Here is a 9,788-nt window from a genome sequence, read left to right as displayed (position 1 = left end):
TCCTCAGACTATCACTACCGATCAGGGTACTATGTTTACATCGGGAGAATTTGATGAGTTTGCTGTAGGTATGGGAATTAAAATTTTAAATTCTTCTCCATATTATGCTCAAGCTAATGGTCAAGCTGAGGCTTCTAACAAAGGGATCATCAAACTCATTAAGCGCAAAATTGAAGAAAATCCTAGGAGGTGGCATACAGTATTAAACGAAGCCTTGTGGTCATATCGGATGTCATGCCATGGTGCAACCAAAGTAACGCCTTATCAGTTAGTGTATGGACACGATGCAGTGTTGCCTTGGGAAATTAAGGTTGGCTCTAGACGAATACGTTCTCAAAATCAGCTGACAGCCGATGAGTATAATACTCTTATGAAAGATGAGTTGGAAGATGTGGCGGGTCATCGGTTAAGGGCTTTAGTTAGTATTGAAGAAAATAAGAAAAGAGTAGCTAGATGGTATGACAAGAAGGTGAAAATAAAAGAGTTTGCCGATGGAGATCTGGTCTGGAAATTGATTTTACCGATTGGGACTAAAAGTTCAAAGTTTGGAAAGTGGTCTCCTAATTGGGAAGGTCCATATCGGATAAATCAGTCTATTCCTGGTAATGCATATATTTTAGAAACCCTCGAAGGGGTTGTGTTTCCCAGAGCGTTAAATGGAAAATATTTAAAGAAATATTACCCTAGTATCTGGACAGATGCATAAAAGTATAAGTGCCGATAACAGTACTATCGGCTAGAATTATGCAAGGGTATCAATGTCTCATAAAGTGCCGATACAATAAATAAGATTACACGTTCAGCAAGGATTGGATAGCTAATATCGCACGCAGGCGAATCTGGTCGGCTTCTTCCATTTCTTTGATATCGTCATCGGCAGCACCCTCCACAGGCTTGAGTTTCTTCTTCATGGCTAAAGCTTTGTGAGCTTGGATATCTCTTTCTTGCTGAAGGGCTTTGACGGCATTGGGTAGCTGGCTTTCTTCTTGTTGAGCATGAGTTAAGGCTGCATCGATTTCTTTCAATTCGGCCAATAGAGCTGCCTTCCTTGCCGATAGATCCAAGATTTTCTGCTTAAGTGCAGCACCCGAAGTCTGCAAGTTGACGATGCCCTTGTGCTTCTCATCAGCGATTTGTTTCAGTTGTAGCATCTCTTCTTTAAGTTGAGCTTGAGCTGCTCTATCGGCAATGCGCTGAGCAGCCCGTTGATATTGCAGTTGACGGCTTTCTAAGTGAGCTGCTGGGAAGAGTATTTCTTCAACATCGGCAGGGACCTGGCCACGAATTGTTTTGAAAATTGCCTTTGCGGGGTCCGAGTCATCTACCAGTTGGGCGGTACCTTGCTGTAGCAAGTTCAGGAGGGTTTCCAACTTGGATTTAGTCTCTGCCGATATTGTTCCCAGTGCAAGGGAAGAACTTGTTTCCTCTCCATCGTCGTCAGAAATGTCAATAGCAAAGGAAAATAGGCTGTTCGGGGAATCTTGTTCCTGAGAGAGAGACAAGGAGATCAATCAGGGGTAAATATGAGTATTGTAAAATCAGATAGGTTGATCGGTTTACCTGTTTCAAGGCAATTTCCTGTGCTTGACTGGAGGAAGCAACCTGGAGTATGTCGTGTGGATCGGCTGAGCTTGCCGATGGGATATCCTCTGTGACTTCATCGATGGTGGGCTTTTGAGGTATGATGACCGATGACATTGGGGCAGATGTAGGGATCGGCATAGACCTTTGTCGTTTTGGCTGTGCTTTAGTATCTGTTGAAGCTTTGCGCTTTGCTTGGACATCGGCAACGATTGGCTGGGGGGCATCGACACTTGTTGGTTGTGAAGCTTGGGCATCTGGTACGTTTGCCGATGTACCCAATTGTTGCTGCAAAACAAGTGTAAGATATGATATTTAACAGATAAAATGTAAAGTCAAGAAGCTACCTCTGAAGGAGTGGTGCTTGATATCGGCGGAATTGCCGATGACGATCCCGTAGCAGCTCTTACCCCCTGATGATTAAAGTTAATATAGTTTGTGATCGGCATAAGTGAAAATAAACAAGGTTGTTACCTTAAAGGCTTTGACCAAGGTTGTAGCAGCGGCCGATGGGGTAGCCCTGGATGTAGCCAATTTGGACTTAGAAGTGATGGTCTTAGTACGAATCTTCTGGTGGGTCAAAGCGGCTAAGGTGGGAGCGTTGTAGCCGATCGGCGATGTTGGGGAAACAGGCCAGAGGTTGAAGGGTTTCCCACTTTTGCTCACCGATGGTGCTGGGTTGTTAACCTGTTACAAGGGAATCAGTTACTGATAAATGAAAGAAAAAGCAGAAGGGAGTTCAAGGAAACTTACCGCGTCGTCAGGGATGGCATATTCAGAATCGATCATGTGCCGATATGTGTGAGCAGAAGTCGCGAACAGTTGCTCTTTCCACTCTCGCCACCATTGCTTGTATGACTCGGTGATGAAAGATATTGGTGTCCAGGTGGATATATCAACATCTGTGGTATCGGCATCAGGAGAAAGTTGTACTACCTTGTTCCAGTCTGTTCCGCAGGTGATTGTTTCCCTGGGTTTGATCACATCGGCAAAGCAGAGTTTGATTGGCAGTTGCCCAAAAGCCAATTGGCGGGATACTGCCGATGGGTTGTAAAATTCATATGTAATGTTGGTGTTTTTCCCGCTGCCGAATGTGTTTACTGGAATTGCCCTGGGAGTGATGATAGCCATCATGAGCTCATTATCTTGATTCAGTGTGTCATCGGCAAAGTTGAAAAGAAGGGGGAATCTGTTTTCTTCGTCGATATAAGGCACCCAGGCCCTATGATCACGAGAAAGGCCATTATAGAAGCTTTGAAAGAATCTGCCGATTTGGTCTTCGTTGGCTTCTGTTCCAGGAAGGACAATTATGGCTTCACCAAAATTGAGGGGTGAGCGTGTTGCCGATTCATCATCCCCGAGCACATAATCTTCAGCAATTTCTCGTGGGAATTGTTGAGCAAAAAAGTCCCATTGCAAATGTTTGTGCATATGGGCATTCAGCCACATGTTGATGAACCACCACAGGCCTCCCAGGTTGCCGATGGGTTCGCCAAGTAGAAGTTTCTGAGACACTTGGTGAAGAAGATGATAAGTGGAGCTCAGAAGGTATCGGCCAAGAGGAAACCTTACGCCATTAGCCAGAAGTTCAGCTGCAGGGAGGAAGGCGTTGGTTGGTCCTACTGATCGACCACAGAAGATAAATTTTTCTAACCACATATTCAGGAATGTGGCATGTTCCCTCTGGCTAGGTGTCCCGGTTTTCTGGTATTCTTGAATATATCCTGTCCAACCGCCGATGTTACGGGTATTCACTCTATATTCAGGCTTTCTACCATAGATGGAGCCTTCATCGGCAGTTGAGATGTCCAAGCCAGTAAGCATGTGGACATCGGCAAGGGTAGGGGTAGCTGGGCCATGTCCAAACATAAAAGTATTGGTCGTATCTGACCAGAAATAAGCAGCTGCAATTATCATTGATTCATTTTTCTGCATATCGGCAATAGAGAGCCTGATACATTGGTCTAACTTTCGTTCTGCCCAGTATACTTGCATCGATCTATTAACCCTCAAATACCAATCTTTCCACCCTTTGGTGGTTTTGGGCCAAGATCGGAATGTGTCTTTCCACAAGTTCAGAGAGAAATTTTGGGCTCTAAAGGGGATTCTGTTAACCTCTGCGTTGATCAGATCGGTTGGATCTGGGTTGCCCATTGGTCCAAGGCATTGGACGTGTGGCTGATCGGTTGGGATAATTAATTTGTTGCGCAGTTCCTAAGGTTATGGAATCCAGAAGACAGAAGAAAGGAAAAATCACCAACTGAATAAATTTGCAAAAAGATCAAAGTAAAAGGTAATGGAAGTGGAGCGAACCGCGGGGACGTCGAAGTTGATGGCCATTGTCTTGAGGAAGGTGGAGATACGAGCCGGGAACTTGAAGTTAGCGCCGGAGAAGGGTTCTTGTTGGTTGAGGTCGCGCGGTTGTTCGTCGGAGTCGCCGCCGGAGAGAGAGAATGCCAAGGATTGGAGGCTGAAGATAGAAAATGAGGGTTCTGGAGAAATCTATTTATAAGCCGGCCAGGATAAGGGTATTTTGGACTTATCTCTATGACGCGCGCATATAGGTCAAGGCGGTGCAGGGGGATATGGTAACTATTCGCGCGATAATCAGGGGATTGTACAGATGGGTTGATAACAAGTAATCATGACTTGGAAGGGATATCGATTCATGATATTTTAATTCTGAAAATGGCAGCATTATCATGTCAAGATCTTGCCGATGGGTTATTGTTTTGGTATCTCAATCATAATCAAGGTAAGAGTGGTTGGCGATTGTGCGATATTTACTGAAGTGCGTGAATCAAGATTAGATTTGATTGGGTTTGATAACGAATCAAGTTTTGGCTTGGAGAATGAGTTACGGTAATTGGGCGAAGGCAAGCGTTATCTGGAGTAAATTTCGGAGCATTAATGGTTTTATACTCCGAAATTAGGGGGCATGTGTTGACACCGTTTTTTGCACGTGTCAAAATAATCGGAGTGGACTAATCGGCAAGGGGAAAGTTATTGAATACTTTGATAGCCAATGAAAGCCAGTTTGTAAAAATAGTTGCCGATAGCTGGTGATGATCGATGGAAAGGTTGATTTGGACTCGGGCGTTGCCGATGAGGTTTGAAGACTACTGCCGATGAAACAGGGAGTATGCCGATGAAGGAAGACTTGAAGACTACTGCCGATGAAGCAGGGAGTCTGCCGATGAAGGAAGACTTGAAGCCTACTGCCGATGAAATAGGGAGTATGCCGATGGGAAGGAGGACAGTGGGATTTCCATCGTAATTGAGGCGGACAGGGAAATAGATAGGAGTTGATTTCCTTTTCTGTATTTGTTAGGTTATGATTCGTGTAAGAGTCACGTGTTTCCTTAGATATGGGATTGGTGTCCTAGTTGTGTTTGGTTGTGTCTCTTTAGATCAGGGTATAAATATGGAGTAAGGGGCAATGTAATAGATAACATCAATCAATATCAAAACCAACTTTTACTCCTATTTGCATCTACTTTTCGGCGACTTCGTCAATTTGCATATTTTTCTTTTTACGAGTTCTCATTGATTCGGCGAGCTGCATCGCTTCAGTGCGATCTTCGGCGATTCTCGAGTTCCGCGTGAGCACCTCTTGGCCGTGGCTTCCGGGCGTATCGCTGTTGTCAGGACCAAAGTGTTCGTTTCTTCATCCTTGTCGATTAGCAGGTCAAATCGACTGGCACGCTTTGGATATCGATTCGGGTATTAGCCCTTTGTGTTTGCAGATCACTTTTGCATCAACAGGTCCTCTCCTCTTTGCGTGGCATGTCTTTCCTGGGTGGAAACCTTGACCTTCTGGTCAGGCGACGGCGGTGCCGATGGCATCGCATCCCTCTTTGGAGGCGTCGTTTTTGGAAGCTCGTGTTCAGTTAATATGTGGCAGGCTAGCGGCCAGCGCCCGGCGGGGAAGGTGGAGGCCTAGTTGAGGATTCAAGTTTTTTTGTGTCCAAGATTGAGGAAGGTGGACAGAAGGAGGGCATTGGTGCGGAGATTGGAGGGCCTCTCATCTGTTTGGCAGTGGAGGGGCGACAGTTTTGTGGGACCGTACGCCAGCCTCAGAAGCACGGATACGCCAGGGTAGGGCCGTATCCCGTATCGGATACGTATCCGATACGGATACGCCTGGGATACGGCCCGGATACGTATCCGCGGCGTATCCGCGTATCTCGTTTTAGTTGGGCCGGAAACTGACGAATGGATACGTTTCGGCCCAGCCGATACGGCCCAGCCGGCCCAATAGGTCACCTTGGCCTCCTCTGCCTCGGCCTCACGCAGACATCCACCTCCCCACGCGCATCCGCCTCCCAGTCTCTCCCACGCGCAGCCGCCTCTGCCTCCGCCTCACGCAGCCGCCAGTCCGCCTCTGCCCTCACCGCCAGCCCGTGCAGCTCGCCCCCGCAGAGCCCGTCCCCTTCCGCCACGCACGGCTTGAGGACGGACGCGAGCACGTTCGTGGGGCGCCGTCTCCAGCTTGCCCCCGTCGGGCGCCGATCCTGGGGCCGCTGACGCCTCGTCGACGCTCCAGGACCCGCAAGGCCTCGCCGGCGCTCCAGGACCCACAAGGCCTCGCCGACGCTCCAGGACGAGTACGCCCCGACGAGCGCATTCCAGGAGAAGACGGTCCGAGCGGGCGACCAGCCTTCGACCTCGCCTCTGCCCTCGCCCTCACCGGCGACAAGGAGCCCCCTGCTTAGGTGAGTTCCTCACTGGCTCACTTCCTCTTCCTCCCCAATCCAATTTAGGGCTGAGCGGCTGAGCCAGTGCGCCCTGCCCCATTAGGCCAAAGGCCAATAGGCCATTACCCCTTTCTTGATGACTGATTAGAGCCTTTTTTATTTTGTCCAATGTTCATTGTCCAGTATGGCATCTCCAAATTTGAGTAGTGTAGCTAGTGCTAGTGTTACTGCTAGTGGTAGTGTGGGATCTGGGTCCAGAGAAACAACTGATATCAAGGCTCCGCTGTGGGATCATGTCACCATTCTAGAGAGGCCTAAAGCTGGTGGAGGAAATGCTCTTTGGAGATGCAACTATTGTCCATTGGAAAAAAGCAGCAGCTACACTAGAGTTGAAGCTCATTTGCTGCAGAAATCAGGGAAGGGGATTATCAAATGTCCAAAGGTTTCATATGAAATGCTGAGTGAGATGAGGAGGGAAGTGGAAAGGTGCAAGGAGCTGGTGGAAAGAGCAAAGACACGCACCGTTGCTTTGCCTGTAGGTCCTTCTTCAGGCAATTACAACAAGAAGAACAAGAGAGGACCTGCTTCTATATTGGAAAAATCTTGGGCATTGCAAGACCGCAAGCACTTCGATGCTTTAATTGTTAGAGCAATGTATTCTGGAGGGGTATCTTTCAACTTTCTGAGAAACCCATATTTTAGAGAAGCTTTTGCATTTGCTTGCAGCCGCAATTTGCAAGGTTACACAATCCCTGGGTATAACAGGGCTAGGGAATCACTCCTGAAGCAAGAAAGAAGGCACATAGAGCATCTATTGGAGAGTACAAAGAGCACATGGCCAGAGAAAGGGGTCACAATCTGCAGTGATGGTTGGTCAGATCCTCAGAGGAGGCCAATCATCAACTTCATTGCTGTTTCTGAGAAAGCTCCAATGTTTTTGAGGGCTGACAATTGTGAAGGAGAATACAAGTCAAAAGAATATATTGCTGAGAAGTTGAGGGCTATTATTGATGAAGTAGGGCGACAAAATGTGGTACAAATCATCACAGATAATGCTGCAAACTGCAAAGGTGCTGGTCTTTTAATTGAAGCTGAATATGATCACATATTTTGGACACCTTGTGTAGTGCATACTCTCAACCTTGCTATGAAAAATATATGTGAACCCAAACTGCCAAGGACACCTACTGATGAGGATATGCATGTTTGGGGACAACTAGAATTTATAAACGATGTTAAAGTTGAGGCTACTATGATCAAGAATTTCATAATGAATCATGGCATGCGTCTTTCCATGTTCAATGAGTTCAGCCATTTGAAGTTGCTTTCTATTGCTGAAACAAGATTTGCATCGGTTGTGTGTATGCTAAAACGGTTTGTTGAGGTAAAAGCAGCTCTCCAACACATGGTGATTAGTGACAAATGGAGCATCTACAAAGAGGATGCTTCAACTGCCCAACATGTAAAGGAAAAAATACTAAGTGATGTCTGGTGGGGCAATGTAGATTACATTCTTAGGATCACTACTCCTATCTATGATATGATACGCTTTGCGGACACCGACACCCCGTGTCTTCACTTAATCTATGAGATGTGGGATTCAATGATTGAGAAAGTGAAGAAAGAGATATATCTGTATGAAGGGAAGGAACCAAATGAGGAGTCAGACCTCTACTCTGTTATTCATGATATATTGATTGCTAGGTGGACAAAAGGCAATAATCCACTACATTGTTTGGCTCATTCACTCAATCCAAGGTAACACTATACACTATACAGTTCAGAATTCAGCTCAGTTGCTCATGTTCTAAATTGTAATGCTAAATTGCCAAATGCAGATTTTACAGCAACAAGTGGCTTGAAGAAGGTGCTGGCCGACTACCCCCCCCCCCACAAGGATAAGGAGGTATCACAAATGAGGATGACTTGCTTCAAGAAGTTCTTTCGCATACCGCAAGAGTTGGCTCAAGTAAAGGAAGAATACTCAAGGTTTTCTAGTTGTTCAGAAGAATTCAATGATCCTGATTCTATACATGATAGATGGGTTGTTTCCCCAATGACTTGGTGGACAAATCATGGGCAGTCTGTCCCTCTATTGATGAGTTTGGCCATGAAATTGCTGAGCCAACCGGCCTCCTCTTCTTGCTGTGAAAGAAATTGGAGCACATATAGCTTCATCCATAGTGTCAAGAGAAATGCCTTAACTCCTGAGCGGGCTGAAGATTTGGTCTTTGTGCACTCAAATCTGAGGCATTTGTCAAGAAGAACGGATGCATACAAGACAGGAGAGACAAGGATGTGGGATGTTGGAGGAGATTCTTTTGATTCCCTTAGTGGTGTAGGTCTTCTGGAAGTTGCTGACCTCTCCATTGATGAGCCGGAGTTGCAGGCTGTATCATTTGGATTGGGTGATCTTGATGTGGAGGAGAATGAGGAAGCCGAGGAAGAAGCTTGATGCTATCATATCCTACTATAGTACTATATTGCTAGTTTGCTACGAGTGTAATAGACCTTTTATTAATTTCCTATATTAGAACATGCTATCATGTTATTCTGAGTGTAATAGACCTTAAATGTCTCTATGTTGAACTTGAATATCTATTTTGCAATTTCATATGCATTGTTATCTATTTATTAAAAAAATCGTAAAACGTATCCGCGTATCGGGTTTCTTAGGAAATTGTCGTATCCGCGTATCCGTATCCTTCCGATACCGATACGCGTATCCGTATCCGTGCAACTTAGACGCCAGCTACGACCACGAAGTTGGCAAGGAGACCAGGGTGGGAGGCGCCCACAGAGTTCACGATGAGACCGATGTGGGACGTGGTTTCCAATAGATTTGCATTGCCGAGGTGATCTATGTGGTGTGGCACCGGGCAGCCCCGCTTAGCTGTGGCTGTTTTGGCGCAAGGAGGCATTCTTACTGGCAGCAGGAGGATGTGTGTGGCACTTCTACCTTCAATGAGGCAGCTAGGTTCTAGAAGCTATGGTGTGCGCACAAGGATCTTGGTGGATGGGATCGTCTTGGCGAGCGCCAGAGGCAGGTACTCACGCTTCGGTTTGGCAGCTTGCAGCAGTCTGTGGCGGCTAGCCCTGCTTGGAACATCTTCTTGAATCTTGATTGATGGCATGTACAAGTGGATCTGATTGCGGGACGGCTACATGGCTTGTAGCGGACTATAGCGGTTACCCCTGCGCCTGGTAGTAGGCGTTGAATGCGTACGATGCGTTCCCGCACGCGTCCAGCGCGCTGCAGCTGCAGCCGTAGCCCAGCGCCGTGCAGTCGGCGCAGGAGCATGCGTACCCGACATTGTCCGTGAGCCGGCCGCCGGCCGTGGCGTCCCCAGCGGTGATGGTGTTCAGCATGCACCACCACCGGGGCATCTACTCAACGACCCTGGCCAGGACTGGCATCGACGGCCGCCCGTCGCCGCGCAGGTCGAGTGGGAACTTTGGCTCAAATGGACACCGGTAGCGGGAAACAGCAGCGCGCCAGGGAGGAGAACG

At 47.2% G+C, this 9,788-nt stretch overlaps 1 pseudogene; it reads left to right on the top strand.

The window, feature by feature from the left end:
- The first annotated feature begins 6,242 nt into the window (after positions 1-6,242).
- On the top strand, positions 6,243-8,885 carry LOC136498511 (putative transcriptional regulator tpeD; annotated as a pseudogene).
- The last annotated feature ends 903 nt before the right edge of the window (positions 8,886-9,788 follow it).

The sequence above is a fragment of the Miscanthus floridulus genome, chromosome 12 (assembly GCF_019320115.1).
Source record: "Miscanthus floridulus cultivar M001 chromosome 12, ASM1932011v1, whole genome shotgun sequence".
Taxonomy (NCBI): domain Eukaryota; kingdom Viridiplantae; phylum Streptophyta; class Magnoliopsida; order Poales; family Poaceae; genus Miscanthus; species Miscanthus floridulus.
This window is presented reverse-complemented; position numbering and strand designations above follow the sequence as displayed.